Raw genomic sequence first — 20,381 nt, 5'->3', positions numbered from 1 at the left:
CATATCTCACAGGAAATTTGAACAGGCAGCAAAATTACTGAGTTTTCCCTGGTCCTGATCCAGATGACCCTCCAAGACCCCTTCCCACTCAGAGAACATCTGGACCTGTTGGCAAACCCATGGTCCCCTCACAGTGACTTGGCCTCTCCTGTCCCCTCTGGCGGTGCCTGGAGAAGGTTTTTAGCTTCTGAGCACTATTTCACTTTCTTGTACCCCCATCTCATCCACACAATAATCACAGGGACCTGCAGCTGCTGGAGAAACCACACAACATTTAAATCAAGGGGCACAGTGGTAAAGAATTCACTTGCCAATGTAGGAGACTCAAGAGACATGGGTTCAATCCCTGGATCAGGAAGATCCCCTGGAGGAGGAAATGGCAACCCACTCCAGTATTTTTGCTTGGAAAATCCCATGGAGAGAAGAGCCTGGAGGGCTACAGTCCATGGGGTTGCAAAGATTCAGACATGACTGAGCACACACACACAGACACACAAATGAAAGGATTACAACTACTAAAAGTTTTACTAGGCATACCTGAAAAATTGCCATCACTTTTTTTCTGGTCAGTGAAAGAATAATTATGGGTGATTCATGATGGCAAAATACTATAGAAATGTATGACGGTATCCTTAGATTTCATAAATCTGTGACATAAATATATCCAGTACTTACATAGCTGGCAAAGTGTTTTATGAAAGAGAGAGATGGTCTGACTACACAGTAACTATAGGCAAGAAGTAGGATGGCAAAGACCTGAGTCCTGCTCTTCTGGGCATGCGTTCAGAGGGAGAAGACTGTGCACAGGGCAGAGAGCACACAGCACACGAGCACAGACATGAACTCCCTGAAATATGAGTGCACTACCCTTCCTCTGGGCAGTCACAGAGGGGAGGGCTCCAAGGTCACCGTTCTGGATTTACTTGATTCCCACACATCTGACCTACCTTCCTTTTCTGGATTCAAGTGCAGGTCTGCAGTTCGAAGTCCAGGACAGCATGGAGTGTGGGAAGTGAAAAAGCCCAGGACAGAGAGAAGTATTTAAAGGGAGAATAGCAGATATGGAGAGAAAGCAAGACAAGCCTTAACAACTGGAGTACTTCTTGTCTGCGCTGTGTCTGCAATTAGGGAAGTGGGCCTTCTCCTCCCATTTCAGCGAACTAGCCAGAAAGCAGAAGTGCAGATCTCCACGCAACTGGCCTCGTTCACTTGCACATACCAATGGACACCCCAGGGACATGGAACCCACTAGAACAGAGTGTGCCAGTGGCTGAGCCTGCTTGTGTTGAGTCAGTCAGGAAATTCACTCTCCTAAGAGTTCTTACTGAAGGAACTGTGTCCTGAAGTGCTAGGTGTGTGTTACTCAGTCACTCAGTCGTGTCTGACTCTTTGTGACCCAAGAGCTGTAGCCTTGCAAGCTCATCTGTCCATGGCGATTCTCCAGGCAAGAATACTGGAGTAGATGCTGCTGCTGATTAATCACGTCAGTCGTGTCCAACTCCATGTGACCCTATGGAGGCAGCCTGCCAGGCTCTTCTGTCCATGGGATTCTCCAGGCAAGGGTACTAGAGTGGGTTGCCATGCCTTCCTCCAGGGGATCTTCCAAACCCAGGGACTGAAGCTGGGCCTGCTGTATTACAGGCAGATTCTTTATGCTGAGCCACCAGGGAAGCCCACTGGGGTGGATAGCCAGTCCCTTATCCAGGGAATCTTCCTGACTCAGGGATTAAACCTGGGCTTCCTGCATTGCAGGAAGATTCTTCACCATCTGAGCCACCAGGGAAGCCCCGAAGTGCTAGCTGGGGTACACCAAAGTCATCTTGGTTATTTTATACTTTAAACAGCCCTTACATGCATGCGTATGTGATAAGTCATTTTAGTCATGTCTGACTCCTTGAGAACCTATGGACTGTAGCCCACCAGGCCCCTCTGTCCATGCAAGATTCTCCAGGCAAGAATGCTGGAGTGGGTTGCCATGTTCTCCTGCAGGAGATCTTACTGACCCAGGAATTGAACCTGAAATTCTTAGGTCTCCTGCATTGGCAGGCAGGTTCTTTAGCCAGTAGTGCCACCTGGGAAATCCCTTAAATAGCCCTAGGACATTATAAATATCAAATTCCACCTGAACTCTGGATCAAATAAGAGAGAAATCCTAGGAAAGGACTTAGCAATCTCAGGATGCTAATTTCTGTCTGGAGATTGGAGAGGTAAGCAAATATGGTCTTTACAGCAGGAAAGCCAGAGTTCAGGGTCAGAGTACCTGTGCCAGCCATCTCTGACTCTGCTCTCAGACCTCCTGGCAGACAGCCACCTGTAGTACCAGCAGGAGACACAACTTCACAAAGGGCCTTTTGTGAGGTCCTTCAAGTTGAGACAGGAGGTGCTTTCCAAGGATCTACCAGACATCTACACACTCTGCAGGGGGCACAGATTTGAATGTCTCACTCCAGGCTGTGCCATTCCCTTCACCTGGAAAACAGCTGGGAGGAGCCTAGCCAGGCTTCACCCAGAAGCAGGTGAGGAAATATCCTTGAAAAGGCAAGATGGAGAAACACCCTGTCCAGACACTTGAAGCTGGAAGGAGTTTGGTGGGTGGTTTATTTGGGTGAGGCCAGGACACTTGCAAGGATGTGTTCAGAAAAGTAACAGTAGCCAATCTGTACCTAAAGCTAGCAAAAATGATAGCTTTAACGCAAAAAAGCATTACCATTTTACCAGTGATAAACCCAAGGCACAAACAAGCTTAGTGCTGACATCTGATGACTGTGAGATGGATGATGACAAGGATGGCAACCAGAAGCAGCTCCCCTGCAGGGCGTCAGCTGACCTGCACAATATCCCTAAAGGTAGTGGCTGCTGTAATCCCCAACTCACACATCTGGGTATTAGGCTCCAAAAAGTCAGTTACTTTTCAAAACAGGCACAGGTATTAGTGGGAGAGCCAGTGTGGGAAGCCAGCCCTTCTCTTAGCTACTGCCTTTAGGTCCTCAGGTGAATGTGAAAAGACGCTTCTATCAGCACATCCAAATGCAAGCTCAGGCCTTTGCAACACCAGCATCACCAGGAGCTTGCAAGAATTTTGGCTTAAGAACTCCATCCATGTAACTGCTGAGGGCAAAAAAACTAAGCCCTCTCAGACAGTTCTCTCCCCTCCTCATTCCTGAAAATAATGCATCACCAATCTTACGCATCTTATCTTCTAACCTTCTAAACACGTCCACTCTTCAATCAAAACTTAATCACACCACTTTTCTGCTAAAGATTCATCACTGTCTGCTCTCTGATCTCAGGATGAACACCAATTTCTTAGCATCCACATCAGTTACCCTCAGATCTCACTACCCTGGGCTTTCTCTGTACAGTATCCTGGATGCACTCAGACCATCCACCTCCCCTCAAGGTACCATGTGCCTTTCTGTTGTAATACTGACCGTAATTCTGACTTAATTTTAATTTACCTTTACTAGATGTATGTGATTATTTGATGAATTCCTGTCTTGAAAAATGCAGGCTGAGATATCTATTCATCCCTCTCTCTCTTTTTCACTTTTTAAATGAATTTTTAATTTTATGATATATTTAAATTTACAGAAAAGTTGCAAAGATTGTACAGGGAGCTTTCCTATACCCCTACATCCAGCTGTCATCATTAGTGAACCAACAGTGACAAATTATTATATTATACTTTATTATTTTCTTTGGGTTTCCTTAGTCTTTACCTACTGTCCTTTTTTTACTGTTCCAGGAACCCAGCCAACATATCATATTATACTTAGTTGTTATATCTCCTTAGGCAGTTGTTTGGCTACAACATGCTCTCAGACTTTTCTTGTTTTTTATAATCTTAACAAGTTTGAGAAGTACTGGTCAAGTGGTTTTCAGAATGTGCTTCATTCAACTGAGGTTTATCTAATGTTTTGCTCATGGTTACACTGGGGCTTTATGTGTTTTGGGGAGGAAGAACACAGATGTAAGTTGTGTACTATTAACATGACTTGTCACCACTGATGTTAATCTTTAATCCTTGGCAGAGGAGGTGGTTGTCAGGTTTCTCCACCGCAATGTTGCTCTCCCACCCCATCCCCTTTCCATATCACCCTCCTTGGAAGGAAGAATTTCTGCATGACTTGCACTTAAGGGGGAGAGTATCTATATTAATTGTTTGAGATTTGTCTATTCTCTCCATTTATTCATTTATTTAATAATTTATTTAGGTAAGTATGGATTCGTGGATATTTATTTTTTTATCCATTAGGTTGTAATCTAATGCTACTTTATTTTGTGGCTTAAATTACTCCAGCCTGGTTATGGGAACACTTATGACTGGCTCCTGTGTCCCTCTGACACACCTCCATCACTGTGGGGTTTTGGGGGCAGTTTTTTTTTTAATTTTTTACCTTTGGCATGATAAGATACCCCAAGCTTATCTTTATGTTTCTTGTTCCTATCCCAGAATCTATGGTTTGTATTCCTTTTTATCGAGGATCTGGGCACTCAAGATCTGGGCACTAGGCATGCTTGCTGCTACCAGGATGTCACTATTCTAGACCTTGTTACATGACAGAGCAATACTTAACCTGTATATGTAATACATGTATTTCTGTATATATCTCTCTGTATCTGTATGAATCCGCATGAGAGTTTCTACTGATGTCTCTTCATCCCTCTGTTTTCTGGAAGAGAAAATTGTTGAAAATTGATAGAGTCTCTTCCTTAAGTAATTCACCAATGAAACCGTCTTTTCTGGGTGCTTTTTTGGAAGGGAGGTTACAAATTATTGATTTAAATTGAAAATACATGGATATTCAAGCTAGTTTTCTTTCTATGAATTTCAACAGTTTTTGTCTTTTAAGACAGTCTTTTTCACTTAATTTACCACATTAGTGAGAACCGAACTGTGTTATAGTATTTCATTATTGTCCACTTGTCCACTGAATCAGTGGCACTGACCTCTCTTTTATTTCTGATATTGCTAATTTGTGTCTTCTCTGTTTTTTCCTGTTTAACTTAACTATTAAGTTTATTGATCTTTTTCAAAGAACCCATTTTGAGTTTTGTCAACTTTCTCTATTGTCTTCCTGTTTTCAGTGTCAGTTATTTCTATTCCAATTTTAATTATTTATTTTCTTCTTCTTGCTTTAGAGAAATGTGCTCTTTTTTCTGTAGTTCTCTCAGGTTAAAAAACAGGTTGCTGATTTTATATTTTCTTTTTATCTAACGTATGCACTTAATGCTCTAACGTACGCACTGCTTTTGATGCATCCCATGAATTTTGTAAGTTGTATTTTCATTTTTATTCAGTTCAAAGTATTTTAAAATCTATTTTCAGATTTCTTTCTGAACCCACATTGTATTTCAAAGTTAGTTGTTCAATTTCCGAACATTTGGGAATTTTATAACTTTCTGTTACTGATTTCTGGTTTAATTCCATTGTGTTCAGAGAACATAATTTGCATATTTTTTCATTTAAATTTGTTCACATGTTTTTCAAGAATTTGTTCTGTCTTGGTGAATGTTCCATGTGTGTTTGAGAAGAACAGGTACTGGCATACAAGCAAATATCAATGAAACTAATCACATGAATTTTTTTGTTTCTCAAGAAGTGTATGCATATATTAATAAATATTATGTATATACTATACTGGTGAGCAGTAGCATTGTTTTAAAAACAATATAAATATCTTCATTTAAAATACTTTATTACTAAAAAATATTAACCATCAACCATCAGTGAGTCATAAAGTTTTTGCAATAGTAACACCAAAGATCACTGATCATAGATCACCATATCAAATATAATAATGAAAAAGTTTGAAATATTGTGAGAATTACCAAAATGTGATGTAGAAACATTAAGTGAGCAAATGCTGTTGCAAACACTGCACTGATAGAATCGCTTAACATAGTGTTGCGACAAACCTTCAATTTGTAAAAAGCATCAATACCCATGAAGCACAATAAAGCAAAGTGTAACAAAATAAGGTCTGCTTGATTTTTTCCATTGTTGAATTGGATATCTTATACGTATCAAGTTGATGAAACAGTGCTGCTCAGGTCATATATATACTTTCTGATTTTCTATCTACTTCATATATCAATTACTGACAGAGGTGATGGAAATTTTCAGTTGTAATAGTGGATTTGTCTAATCTCCTTTCAGTTCATGTGCACACATGTTTAAAGCTGTTGTGTCTCCTTAGATGGTTGATCCATTTATTATTATGTAACATGCCTCTTTATCTCTGATACTCTTCCACTTTCTGAAGTCTGCTTTGTCTAAAATTAATACAGCTACTCTGATATCCTTTTGATTGGTGTTAGCATGGAATATCTTTCTCCATCACTTTACTTTTACTTTATATGTGGTTTTACATTTAAAATGGGTTCTTTGTAGATAGTAGATAGTTGTGTCTTGTTTCTTAAACCATTCTGACAATCTCTATGCTTTAATTTGTATGCTTATACCATGTGCATTTAAATTGATTATTGACTTAACTGGATTAATATCTACAACGCTTGTATCTTTTTTTTTAACTCACTGCCGTTTGTTCTTTCTTTTTTTCCTCCTGTTTAAGCTTTCTGTGATTTTAATCAAGCATTTTATATCTTCTTAGCATAGCCTTTAAAAATTTTAGTGATTGTCCTGTAGCTTACACTATACATTTTAAAACTTAAATTCCATCTTTAAATAACACTATACTGCTTTACACATACAAGGACCTCATAACAGGGTATTCTCAATTCCTCCATCCTATCTTTAAGACAATGCTGTTGTTCATTTTGTGTATCCATGTTATAATAATCCAATATGCTGTTACTTCTATTGCTTTAAACAGTTACTTTTTGATTAATTATGATTATTAAAAACAAAATAACTTTTTTTTTTCTTTTTCACATAGATCCAAGCTTTGGACCTATATCATTTTCCTTTTACTATTAAATAGTAAGAACTTCTTTTAATATTTGCTGTAGAGGCAGTCAGCTAGTGGTGAATTTTTTTTGTCTTTATTGAGTTCGTTACAATAGTATTTCAGTTTTATGTTTTATTCTTTTGGCCATGAGGCATGTGGGATCTTAGCTCTCTTAACCAGAAACTGAACCTGTATCCTCTTCATTGGAAGGTGAAGTCTTAACCATTGGACTACCAGGGAAGTCCCTAAATTTTCTGTTTTTGAAAAGTCCTTATTTATTCTTCACTTTTGAAGGGTAAATTTGATGGATATTCTAGGTTGTTGCTTGTTTTTCTCTTTCAACACTTCATATCTTTCACCACACCATTTCTCGTTTGCATTGTTTTTGATGAGAAGTATGCTATGCTTCTTATCCTTATTCCTCTGTAGGTAAGAGTTTCAGTTTTATTTTTTTAACTGGACTCTCCTACAAATGTATCCTTTATATTTGAAACAAGCAGTCCCCCACCCACCTTATTTACATGCCAAGTCAGTATTCCTCAGTCATCCCAGGGTCAGGTACCAGGCAACTAGGAACAGCCTGTATGCACTAAAGTCCACTGAAATTATTCAGACTAGCCAATTCCAAGCTTACTTACTCTATCTCATTTGTTCTTTCCCACAGAAACCACAACAAAGCCTCTTGTAAGCATTTTCTTCTCTCCCTCTGCATCTTGGCAAAACCTGGTGCTTCCTAACGTAGCCCTGCATGGTGTGCTATACCTCCTATTTCTAGGGATCTATGGGTATAAAAACTTCCATCTTCATGACAGTTATTTCTGTGTCTGTGTGTCTTACCATACCCCAGGTACCCTTAAAACAAGGTTTTTAGAGATAAAGCCAGAGAAAGTGGAGACCTTCCTGAGACTGTGACTCACTGAAATTTCTCCCTTTCAACCTAGTCCACAATTATCCTCACCAAAATGATCATTTAAGAATTCTGTCTCTTTAGGGCTCCAATAGCTTCTGCTCTAGGTAAGCAGGATTTGGTGTTTCTGGAAGCACCAGACATAACATTTGGTCCATAAACATTTCTCAAATGAATAATGAATGAATGAGTGAGATGTAACTGCAGTTTTATCCAGATGGGTGCCCTAATTGTTCATCTCAAATCTAAAATTTCTAGGTGCCAATATGTCCTAAGACCTCTGTTTCCTAAGTCTAAAAAAGTATCACTGATTCTCAATTAGTCCAGCTTTGTAATAGTCTAAGAATAAAAGTGACAACACCTATTTTAAGTTCTACTTGTTGGAGCTGAAACTGGAAGATGGTGTCTCTTTTCTTTCACCCTTACCAGGTATCTATCCTATTAGAGATGGCCCAAAAATATTTGTCAGATAAATAAATAAATGAATAAGTAATAAGATGTGATTATTCCTTAACAGATGATCCATGTGCATTTGTCAAATGAAAGAATGAATGATCAGATATGATTATTCTATAGTAGATGGTCTATAACTACATCACACCTATGAATTTATAAATGAAAGACTAAATGATTCAGATGTGATTATCTGACCCATAAACATTTGTCAAATGAATAATGAATGAGTGAGTGAGTGAGATGTGATTGCAGTTTTTTCCAGACAGGCGATCCATCTCAAATCTAAGGCAACTCACAGGTACTTCAGGGTCCTAAGTCTGGTCCACCCGATTTCACTCTAAATAACTAGAGAACCCAACATCCTCTGACATACAGTGCATACCCTTTCTCTACTTTCTCCCCAGGAACTCTGAGACCAGTCCTAAACTACTTCTGCCTCAACTGACTGGATCTCTCTTTTTTTTTTTTTTTTTCATGCAGATCTGGAATGCAGAAGGAAAAAAAAAAACAAACTCTTCCCCAAATACAATACAGTTAGAAAATCTTCGTATGTCCCATTTAGATACTGTCCAGTGTTACTTGCATGTGTGTGTGCTAAGTCACTTCAGTCGTGTCTGACTCTTTGCAACCCTATGGACTGTAGCTCACCAGGCTCCTCTGTCAATGGGATTTTCCAGGCAAGAATACTGGAGTGGGTTGCCATTTCCTCCTCCAGTGGATCTTCCGAACCCAGGGATTGAACCCACATCTCTTTTTTTTTTAATTTATTTTTATTTTTTTATATATATATTTTTTTATTTTTTAAATTTTAAAATCTTTAATTCTTAAATGCATTCCCAAACATGAACCCCCCTCCCACCTCCCTCCCCATAACATCTTTCTGGGTCATCCCCATGCACCAGCCCCAAGCATGCTGCATCCTGCGTCAGACATAGACTGGCGATTCAATTCACATGATAGTATACATGTTAGAATGTCATTCTCCCAAATCATCCCACCCTCTCCCTCTCCCTCTGAGTCCAAAAGTCTGTTATACACATCTGTGTCTCTTTCCCTGTCTTGCATACAGGGTCGTCATTGCCATCTTCCTAAATTCCATATATATGTGTTAGTATACTGTATTGGTGTTTTTCTTTCTGGCTTACTTCACTCTGTATAATCGGCTCCACACATCTCTTAAGTCTCCTGCATTGGCAGGTGGATTCTTAACCAGTAGCACTACCTGGGAAGCCCTGGTTAATTAACAAATCATAATCTTGTCCCAAATTACAGGGACATTGTGAACCTTATTGTCTTAATTCCCTTCTTTTCCTTCTGCATAACCATTAAAAACATTTGAGGCTTAAACGAAGAAAATTACAATAACTCTGCAAAATTAAGGGCCTTGTGCTTTGAAAGCAATGTTCACATTTCCCTTTTACCCGAACAGTAAGATCAAGCTGCAATTTCCATGCCTTATTTTAGGCAGAATCTTCTTGTAGAGTCACAGAAAGCCTTGCATTCTTGGGGTGGAGAGGTGGTCTGTGACATGGTCACAGGACCCAGCTCAAAACAGAGTCCCTGGGTCCAAACACTGACTCCACTGCTTTTAAACCAGGCAGCTGAGCCTCAGCTTTCTTCATTAGCAAAATAAGGATCATGCTGGAACCCACGTACAATAGTGGTTTGGGGATTCCATTGTCAATCTGTATGAAGGGTTCACAGTGCATGGCCTGGCACCTGGGACATGCCCCACCCAGGTTGATAATGAGGGTGGCCTAGTGGCAGTCAGGGTAACAACAGTGTGTACCTTCACTATTGGTGGAAATGACTTCCTTGGGTAGATTTTCTCATCCTTTCACTCCTAGGATGGCATGTTCACCTGTCTCCATGGTTCTGTAGCTGTCAGCAGGCTCAGATGACACCATAATTACAAGTATTCCCCTAATGCTAATTGTGGTGGGAGGGGGATAACTATTATTATCACGCCTTTTTAAAGAAAGGACCATTGAAGATGTTTAGGGGTGAAATTTCATAACATCTGTAGTTTACTTGGAATGCACTTCAGAAAAAAATATGACAAAATAGTACCACAACTAAACTTTGAGTATATGCATGATACATTGGTCGGCATATTAGAAAATATTCAAGATAAAAATGTAAGTTTTTTCATGCAAAAATATTTTTTAAAATGAGCATATCCTACCTATCTTTGCATAATATGGGCTTTAAAGACAAATTTTAAGCCTGTCCCTGTCAACCACCACTTTGACTGCATGAGGGTCCATGATTATCCACACGGACATCTCTGGGCTTTATGGATCTTACTGGAAAAAGTGTGGATTTATGGGTCTTACTAGGGCTAACCAGGTGGCTCAGATGGCAGAGAATCCGCCTGCAATGTGGGAGACCTTGGTTCTATCCGTGGGTTGGGAAGATCCCCTGGAGGAGGGCATGGCAACCCATTCCAGCATTCTTGTCTGGAGAACCCCATGCACAGAGGAGTCTGTTGGGCTACAGTCTATGGGGTTGCAAAGAGCTGGACATGACTAAGTGACTAAGTACAGTACATGGGTCTTACTGGAAAAGGTGGGGATGACCACAGCCTGCTAGACCCAGACACCCCCCCTCCAAGCACATAAAGTGATGGAGCGTATCAAAGAATAAGGCACAAGAAACTCTGAAAACAGCCTGAAACAAAATATTCTCTATTATGATGTTACCTAAAATATTTTGTTCTCAGAAACCTCCAACTGCTAAAATGACTACCATTGTACCTTCCAAGGAACATATGACCTTTATCACAAGAATTGCTTAGGTTCAACATTTCCCACCTAAAAAATAAGCTCTGCTCCCCCTAGAAGATGCCCTTCTCCTATTGGCTGGGTGGTGCCCACCTATTTAGGCAGCACTGCTTATACTCATGCTAATTAGCATTTTATTTTATAATTTGCATCTGGACTGGGGGAACTATAAATTTCTGACAAAAACCAAAGCTTTGGCCTGTTTCCAGTGAGACTCTGAAGCTGTCTTGCATATTGTACAAAGAGAGTGCTGGCTCCCCAGCCATGCTCCGGGTGTGGACCTGTCTTTTTACACCTGAGCTGTGTGATGCAGTAAAGACCTCACTGGAGGAAAATGCTTGTTGGCATCCTGCTGTGCAGAGGGGTTTCTGCCTGACAGCCTCTGACTCAGCCTAGGCCAAATATGACCTGTGATGACTGAGGGGTCTGAATACAGTGAGCCACGAGGACCTTCTGGTGGGTTCATATTACTGTATATTATTACCAACTTCCCACTGTGCACCTAGCTGGGAGGGAACTTGACATAAAATCAGTCCCTGGTTATGATAAAGATATTTACTTAAAAATACTGGCTATGAAAAATTAATCTCTCATAAGAAAATCACTAATGTAAGAATCTGATTCTTATTTTGAGAAATCACTAGGTTTGCTACCAAATTTAAACAGAAATGACCTTGGCGAAACGTCAGGACATTTTCTGTTTTTAAGATTTTTTTGATGTGGACTATTTTTAAAATCTTTAAAGAATTTGTTACAATAATGGTTTGGCTTCTTGGCTGCACAGCATGTGGGATCTTAGCTCCCTGACGAAGGATCGAACCTGCACCCCCTACACTCGAAGGCTAAGACTTGACTACTGGACTGACAGGGAAGTCCTACTGTTAGGACTTTAAATTCTGATGAATTAAAAGGATTCATTTGACCTCTGAACCTGTTCACCAATGTCCTCCTGGTACCAGAGTAGTGACAGGTGCATGGTAGGAACTCAAGAAAAAAACCTGCTAATTTAATAACTATGCAATGCAAGGCTAAGGAGATGTTCACTGGATTATAAAATAGTCCATTTGTTTCAAACCCATGTCTCATAAAAACAGTCAAATTTAACTGGGTTTTAAAAATTATTTCCCTGATTTGTAAAAAAATGAAATAAAACAGTCATTCCTAGTTATTTGTGGTAATTATGTTTTATAAAGTTGCCACTAACACTGAATTAGCAAATATTGAACCCATTGTTGCTAGGGGCAATACACAGCTAAGTTCCTAAGAGTCTCAGGTCATCTTTTCATTATCCAAATAATACATAACCTTGTTTTACGTATGTTCCTGTTTAAAGAAATCTTAGTATATATATAATTATATATAAAATCTTATTATATATATAATATTATATATATATATATATATATAGTTGATTCGTTAATATTGAACTTACAGAAACAGCCCTATGACCCATGCCAAAAGGAAACTTATCCTACACATGTGTTTTCCCTGTTTAGGTACATCACAGCCTTCTGTGCACAGCACATTAGACAGCACTACAGCACTGTGTTTGGGGATCAATTTAATCATCAACAAAAAGCACAGAAAATACACTACTCAATTGATGTCAAAAAGAACACCATTCTTAGGGTGAGCTGAGACTAGAAGGCAGAATGTCACCTCATTCAGCCTAAGCTAGGAACAAGCATGTCAGATGACTCAAGTATTCTGCCGCTCTGCACACGTCCACAAAGGGCCACAGAAGCACCATGGGTATTGACTCAGGGGTCACAGAAAAGTTTTGGTGAGCAAGCAAATTTACAAATATGGAATCTGTGGAAAGCTAAATATGAGTCTTAGATTCATTTTTTATTCACAAGGGGGCTCAGTGGTCACAAACTAGATGGGAAAGTACAGGCTATTGTAAAACATCAATACAAAGGTTAAGAGATACTAATATTTGGAAATTTATATCTCAATTCATCTCAGCTCCCTCCTGATAACCATGTTTTCCTTTATTTGCTGGCTCTCGGATAAGATGTGTCTTGGCAATGTAAGCAGTAATTACATTTAATAAAAGTCAGTCTACTGTGTAAAAAAAAAATCTGTCTGGTTTACTATCGTAGGTGTTGATGTTTGCTGTAGATGAGCTGTACAGCTCACATGTCATAATCAATGCCATATACACAAGGCAATGCAGCAAATAAGTAAGGGAATAAACAGACTTTGCACCCAGAGGGGCCTGCTGCTCACCAGCTCTCCAGCCTTAGGAAGTTACTCTCCTCAAAAATGGTACAACTTCTACTTTATTTGGGATGCTCTTCTTTTGGAGGAAAGAAAGGGAAAAAATGGTAAATTAGCAGTGTTGGTTAATTATGAGTGATGTTGCACGTTTCTGAAATTTTTAAATGGTTGCAGTGAAGAATAAATGAGATTATATCTGATCAAGTCCTGGTGCTGGGCCTGCTCTTTCTTTCAACTTGGCTGTAAACAGCTTAAGTGCAGAGAGGGATCTTGGCTACTGCAATAGCCCCAGCACCTAGCATCATTTCTGGCTGGTGAGAGGTATTCAGTGAATCAATATAATGAACAGATCAAGAAACCAGCCAACAAAATAGCCTCAGTTGGACAGGTAGATTGGAGAGGCTGGCAGAAGCAAAGAGTGCCACACGAACTTTTTTTGGTCATTCTGAAGTTGTTTTCTGTGTGTTTGTTCTTAACTGTTCCTATAGAAATGCAGTTGTTCCATAAAAATGCCAAACATGTTAGGTAGTCATATATGATAAATATAAAAATATCAGATCGCTTGGATGTTGACAGAGTAAAGATGTCACAATTCCCTTCATTCTAAAATCACCCTCTAGAAAGAACAAGAGAAATGCCATGGAACTAATAGACCCCACTCACTCTGAGCAACAGTCTGAGGGGATCAGCAAAATGCAGCAAAGGCTTGTCCTGGGAGCATGAATACCTTTAAGGAAGATGGTCAAGGAAGCAGAGGTGCTTCTGCAGACCCCAAAGCCTGCAGAGCTGGGGCTTCTACTGAGCAGGTGGAAGGAAGCCAGCCATCCCCTGGGGGTAGAGAGGAGATTCCGAATGGCTGGCAGCCTCCCTGAAAGAAGTAAAGGTTTAGCCAATTCTCTCCCTTCCTTCCTTCCTTTCTTTCCTTCTTCCTTCCTTCCTTCTTCCTTCCTCCTTGTCTCTCCTCCCTCTCACACACACATATACACACAGAGACACACACAGCATTACTGAAAATGAGGAAAATATTCTGTTAGGCTAGAACACATCCTAGGCCTCTCCCTGACATGATTCACTTCCAAGATGAGGAACTTACCCTGCATCTGGACAGTGACACTATGAGGAAAAAAAGGAAAGAAGCAACAAGAGAAACAAACAGCACGCAAAGAACACTGGCTGGAAAATAGTCCCAGGGGGCAGATGAAATCACAGCCACACATACAGCCACAGAGCCAAAGGACTTAACAGAACAGCCACTGTTCGGAACAGTAGCTCTAAATGGAGACACAAAGGGCAGAGGAGGAGGTGGGGAGGCAAGAAAAGTCATGGGAAATAGGCCGGCAATCAGGGGGAAACACAGGAAAGAAATGATGTCTGTTATTTCCAACAGAAAAAAAGAGAACAGACACTAACACTGTGAATAAGTGGACAGGATGGAGTAGCTTGAGAAAAATGAAATGAACAAAGAGTGGAAGAATTCAACAGAAGAAGACTAGAAGGACAAAGGAGATCCAAAGTACGTAAGACTGACATTCCTGAAGTGGAGAATTTAAATACAAGGGTGGTACAGATGTTTAGAGTTTCAACTAAGTTTCAGCTTCCCCTGGATTCTCTTATCCAGGATCTTACAAAAGGAAGGAAAGTTCTGGGCTTCAGACTTCTTCTCAGCCACGCTCCAAGCCAGCAGGCAAAGGCTGGGTGTTCCCAGAGGGGTCAGGCATGTCTAGACCAGAAACAAAAGGTTCAGCTGGGCTAAGGGCTGGCTGCAAACATCACAATTTCAGGACAGGGACTAAAAGTACTGTGGGTGGTAGAAAGGTTCGAATGCTTCTGCCAAGAGTCCAAAGGCCAAGCAGGCCCATTACACCTCCAAGACTGCTTCCAAATCACTCCAGATGCTTCTTATCTGTGCAGATAGGGTGGGAGGACAGAGGTCGGTACAGCAGCCTACAGAGTCTAAGTCTGAGGGCCTGTGCTGCTGCTCCCAGAGCTGGATGAGCACATAAAATCACAGAAGAATGTTTTCAACAGTAAGTTCAATAGCAAAGCTCTAGGCCAGAACAGTGATTCTTCACGTGGACCCAGGTAACAACCACCCGGGTACCTTAAGTACTGGTGACCGTGCCTTAACCCAAACTCAGTAGTTCCAGAGGTGGGGCCCAGATAGCACTGTCTCTTTGTTTAATTTTCCAAGTGATTCTCGTGAGCAGCGGGGACAGAGAACCACTGTTCTAGAATTACTGCCTCTGTACCGAAGGTTCAAAACTGGCCCAAACAGAGCTGGCTGATGACGTGAGCAACAGCGTGGGCTACAGAACGGAAGAAAAATGGAAAGAGTAGGAAATTCAAAGTTTTACATAGAATTCTAAAGAAGAAATAAGAGAGACATTCAGGAAACCATGTTTAGCTCAATAAAGCCTCCTCACACACTGATTTTTAGACATACTGACTTTGCTAACTCAGCGATTCGGGTAAAAGCGTCTTGCCCCCCAGTCCTCCTTGCCCATCGCGCGTGCGGAACGGCCGGGGGTGGGGTGGGGCATGAAGTCCGCTTGGGAATCCACACGTTTTGCTCCACTTCCTGACGTCGGGCTGAATCATGAAAGGAAGTTCTATAATTCGCAAACCCGTCCAACTGCTTCGCTTGTGGTATTTTATCTCTCCCGAAACTGAGCAGCACAGGAATTTCAGAGACAGGCAAATGTCACATCTCTCTTACGCCGCCCAGAATGAGGATGAGGCAAAGATGCAGCCTGGGGACGGGGCAGGTGCCCCGCTGGGGTGGGTCCCCCCGCACAGGGTGGGTCCCTCTGCCCGTCCCCTCCCCATCACAGGCTCCACGGGTGCTGCCTGCCACAGGATGCACCTGCCTTTCACCCCGCCTTGCCCTTTCCACTGCCCTCGGAGCTCTCAAATGCACGTGGTCACGTTCCGTTCCCAGGAGTGAGAGTCTTGTTTTCTTGTATTGGCAGGAACAGAACAAGGTCATGCGATCAGCATTGTGTATTCCTCATTTTGCCTTGAGGAAGAATACACTCCCTCTTCACATCTTCCTTTTAAAATGGACAGATTTTGGATTACAGATATTTTGAGGAAATGGCATTGGATTTTCTATTATACTGCAGAGAAGTTAATCAGTACTCAAATTTTCCCCATTAACTCTAAATCCTCTTGAAAAAAAACTAGCCTATTCTTTCAGAAACTATACCGAACCAACCGTGCTTAACTCCAGGATATATTACGTATTCTCCAAGACGGGGTTCCCATTAGACTGCTCCAAGAGCGCAACTGGGAACCATTTCAGGCCCTATGTGAGAAAACTCACTAAACTAGACTGTCATGGTGTGTGCACTTGGGCATGTGTGTGTATGCACATGTATGTGTGCTGGGTGTGCATCTGTGTTGATGGAGGTTGCTGTGTTGAGAATGAAAGGGCCAGACCTGTTTCTTGTGGTCTTATCTCAGGGATGTGGGCATCCTGCTGACACCATCATCTCTGAGGCTAGAGTCCTTTAAAGAAACAGGAGGCACCCAGGATCCACACGTGGAAAAGAGTGCAACAATGCACTGGTGACACACAGCAGTATCAAGAATGAGGAACAGTGTGCAAGGGATAGAAACTTGTGTCTCTTCACTCCCCAGGAAGGACCCCATAGGGCTCAGATATAACGCAGAGTGGTTAATCTGTCCCCAGACTATATTGTAGTGATGGAGATACTAGTTCTACTCTGCCCCACACAGAGCCACCTGCCACACGAGGCTAGTGAGCCCTGAAATGTGGCCACTGTGGCCAAGCACTGATTTTTACATTTTATTGCATTTTAAGTATTTGCAGTATAAACAGCCATATGTGGCTGGTAGCAAAGCTCTGAGCAGCACAGTTCTAGTTCCTTTCCAGGGAAGCTGGAGAGAGGCCATGTGTCCTCAACTGGGCAAGGTGTCAGAAGTGAGCAGCAGGCAGTTCCTCCATCAGACCAATGTGATAGGACTGCAGGTCAGCAAAGGGAATTTCATAAATTCACCCCAAGGAACACGCTGTGTGGTCCAGACACCTCTGCCTTCCAGATGTTTTTTCTACTTGGGCCAAGCTTGGGACTCTAGGTTTTCTCTTAATTAACAAGAGACACACACTTTATTCCAAATACCTAGCTTACTGTATTCAAACTCTACGTGACATATTGAAATGTAAGGAGGGGACATTAAAAGTCTCTACACATGTGCAGAGGGCCACATGTTGGAAGCATAGAGCTCACAACAATGTCCTCAGCATGGTCTCCAAACCAATGTAAGAGTACATGACTGGGGTCCAAAATAATGTCATACTGTGTTTTAGAGCTTCAAGGTTAGAGTGCTGCTAGGACCCCCTGAGCTGGTTGTCCTTGTCCAGTCACTTGGGGACAGGAGAGAACACTCCATAAGAGCTGCATGTTAAAACCCAGCAGGGTTTCCCAGGGCACCACCAAAGAATAGACACACACTTGCTTCAGAGTCAAGTGATACTTGGGCCAGAGCCACTCTTTCTGTGGTGTTGTTGTTCAGTAGCTCAGTCATATCTGACTCTTTGCAACCCCATGAACCACAGCATGCCAGGCTTCTCTCTCCTTTACTATCTCCCAGAGTTTGCTCAAACTCACGTCCACTGAGCTGGTGATGCCATCCAACCAGCTCATCCTCTGCCGTCCCCTTCTCCTCCTTCCCTCAATCTTTCCCAGCATCAGGGTCTTTTCCACTGAGTAGGCCCTTCACATCAGGTGGTGACTGAAGGACTGAAGCTTCAACTTCAGCATCAGTCCTTCCAATGAATATTCAGGGTTGATCTCCTTTAGGACTGACTGGTTTGATCTTCTTTCAGTCCAAGGGACTGTCAAGAGTCTTCTCCAGCACCACAGTTCAAAAGGATCAATTCTTAGGTGTTCAGCCTTCTTTATGGTTCAACTGTCACATCCGTATATGACTACTGGAAAACCATAGCTTTGACTATACAGGCCTTTGTTGGCAAAGTGATGTCTCCACTTTTTACTGTTTTCTAGGTTTGTCACTTTCTGTGACCTTCCCATAAAGTCTTTTAATATCATTTTGCCCCTGGAAGACCCTCCTTTTCAATCCCCAGGCGACCAGAGGCTACGTAGCTCCTTGACTACCTTTACACAACCGTGACTGCTCTGCAGAGCACCTACCTGTCTGCAAGCCAGGCTGCTGAGCTCTCTGCACAGAGTGTCTCTGGAGCCACAGTCACTCTGGGGCAGGTCTTTTCAGCCTTGTTTTGGTGATGAGGTGGCCAGTGCTGAAGCAGTTTCAAAGAATGACGGAATTGGGCACTGCCTGCCGCTCGCCTCTGACACCTAGCCCAGGTGAGGACACCTAGCCCAGGTTGGGTCCTGGGACCCTTTGCTGCAGTGTTTGTACCTGGACAAACATCTCCTTAAGCAAAAAATTACAGAGAAGCTGTAAGGGACTAAAATAACTGTGCAATTGAGGCAAATTATGGATGAAATACAAAAAATACCTAAAAGCCTCAACCATCACTTCTGAAGAGCCAGGAACAAGAGCTATGGATTGAAAGCAAAAGTGGGGTACTGTGCATGCCCCCTGCACTCAACACCACTAAGGGAATGGGCAACCCACCTAAGCCACCCCTACAGTCTGACCCCTGGACCCACCCCTACCCCCACTTCCTATAAGGAACTAAAGCACTTTCACTAGGGCAGCAAGCAAGGAAAACTGTTCCTTGTTGTTGCTCCCCACTGCTGTGGGTGCCCCAATAAAGTTTCGTTTGAATTTCTTGTCTGGCCTCTGACCAGTTTCCATTGATTAAGGAGGCCACAAACCCTGGTCGGTAACAGAATCAGAGCCATGGGCTTGGTTTGCTCCCATCACACACACCGCCTCCCAGAGAGACTTTCAGAGCTGGACATTTATAGGTCACAGTCATGGTCCTAGAAGTTTCATTACAGAATATCAATGTGAGTGCACGTGATGAGCCCCTGGGGCTTCCCATGTGGGTGCTGCTCAGTGCTCCCACGTGTATGCCTGGATGGACACAGTCAGTACCAGGAAGCCCAGAACCTGGGAAGCCAGCCCCAGGGAAGTCCCCAAATGGTCCACACAGAGAGTGGCCCCTCCGTCAACATCTGCTGCAGCCTTCAAAGCCCAGCAACCACAGTCACCAGAAAACCCAGGCCCCAGCTCTCCACCCAAAGCAAGACTGTTCATTTACATCCTCCTCATGAGAAAAAAACCATCTCACATGAAACAGGCAGACGACACACTGTCTGAGAGTAAATAAGGCCAGTGGACTTGGAGTAACGCTAAAAACTAGTCTGAAAGATGGACTAATCATTCACATTATCTTGGGTAAAGAAAAAAAAAATGGTACGCATGGTTTGTCTAATCAGACCAGGGCACGCATTCTTTCTTGGACAATCATTTCAGGTGCGCTCACCTCCTACAAGTCTCACAGCAGGGTGCTAAGAACACACTCACATTCTCACTCATGCTTCCAAAACTTCCACAGGCCTCCAGATGTTATGAGTGCAAGTTTCCAAAGAGTAGAGTGCTTGAAGCATAAAAATATGTGAGTTTTCTCTATCTCAATCACTCTTCTCTCAATCAATCTCTCTCTCCCTTCCCCCCGCCCCTCTGTCCCACACACAAAGTGCGGATGTACCACCTCCTATGCCCAGAGTCTCTTCAGTCAGAGGCACACATAGCTGCCACTATACCCAGTAAAATCCCATTTGGTGGAACTGTGTCCGGCTGTGCTTGTGTGCTATACAATCCCATAAACGAATTCTAAACCAGTGGTTCTCAACCTTGGCTGCTGCACTTGGTGCAAGAGGAGTGAGGAGACCTTAGCAATAAATATCCAAGGCAGGTCACATGCCAAACCACATCAGAAACTTTGGAGGCAGCCTGAGCATCAGTGAGTGAGACAAGCTCAGATGATGGCTCTGTACAGGCATGTTGCAAACGTTGGCTATAAATCTCTGGGCAAACTACCCAACCTCTCCAAACCTAACACCTTGGAGACAGTACGGTCCCAACAGCCATAACTGATGCTTTGTTTTTGAATTAATTCTTTTCCTGGTCCCTTCCTACTTAGCT

At 42.3% G+C, this 20,381-nt stretch overlaps 1 protein-coding gene across 6 annotated transcripts in view; it reads right to left on the bottom strand.

Annotated features, from left to right (window-relative positions):
* The window catches only part of SYK (spleen associated tyrosine kinase), a 107,689-nt gene that overhangs the window by 75,449 nt on the left and 11,859 nt on the right, over positions 1–20,381 (bottom strand). Inside the window, exon 1 of one of the 6 annotated variants that reach the window (XM_069575598.1) lies at positions 948–1,135. The exons of 4 other annotated variants lie outside the window; for them this stretch is intronic. The gene's annotated coding sequence lies outside the window, so the exon portion shown is untranslated. Of the gene's footprint in view, positions 1–947; positions 1,136–20,381 lie in introns of those variants that run through there. One more of the 6 variants, XM_069575595.1, reaches the window with a different exon arrangement.

Source organism: Ovis canadensis, chromosome 2 (assembly GCF_042477335.2).
Source record: "Ovis canadensis isolate MfBH-ARS-UI-01 breed Bighorn chromosome 2, ARS-UI_OviCan_v2, whole genome shotgun sequence".
Lineage (NCBI taxonomy): Eukaryota > Metazoa > Chordata > Mammalia > Artiodactyla > Bovidae > Ovis > Ovis canadensis.
Note: the sequence above shows the minus strand (reverse complement) of the source record. Positions and strands in the feature narration are given on the sequence as shown.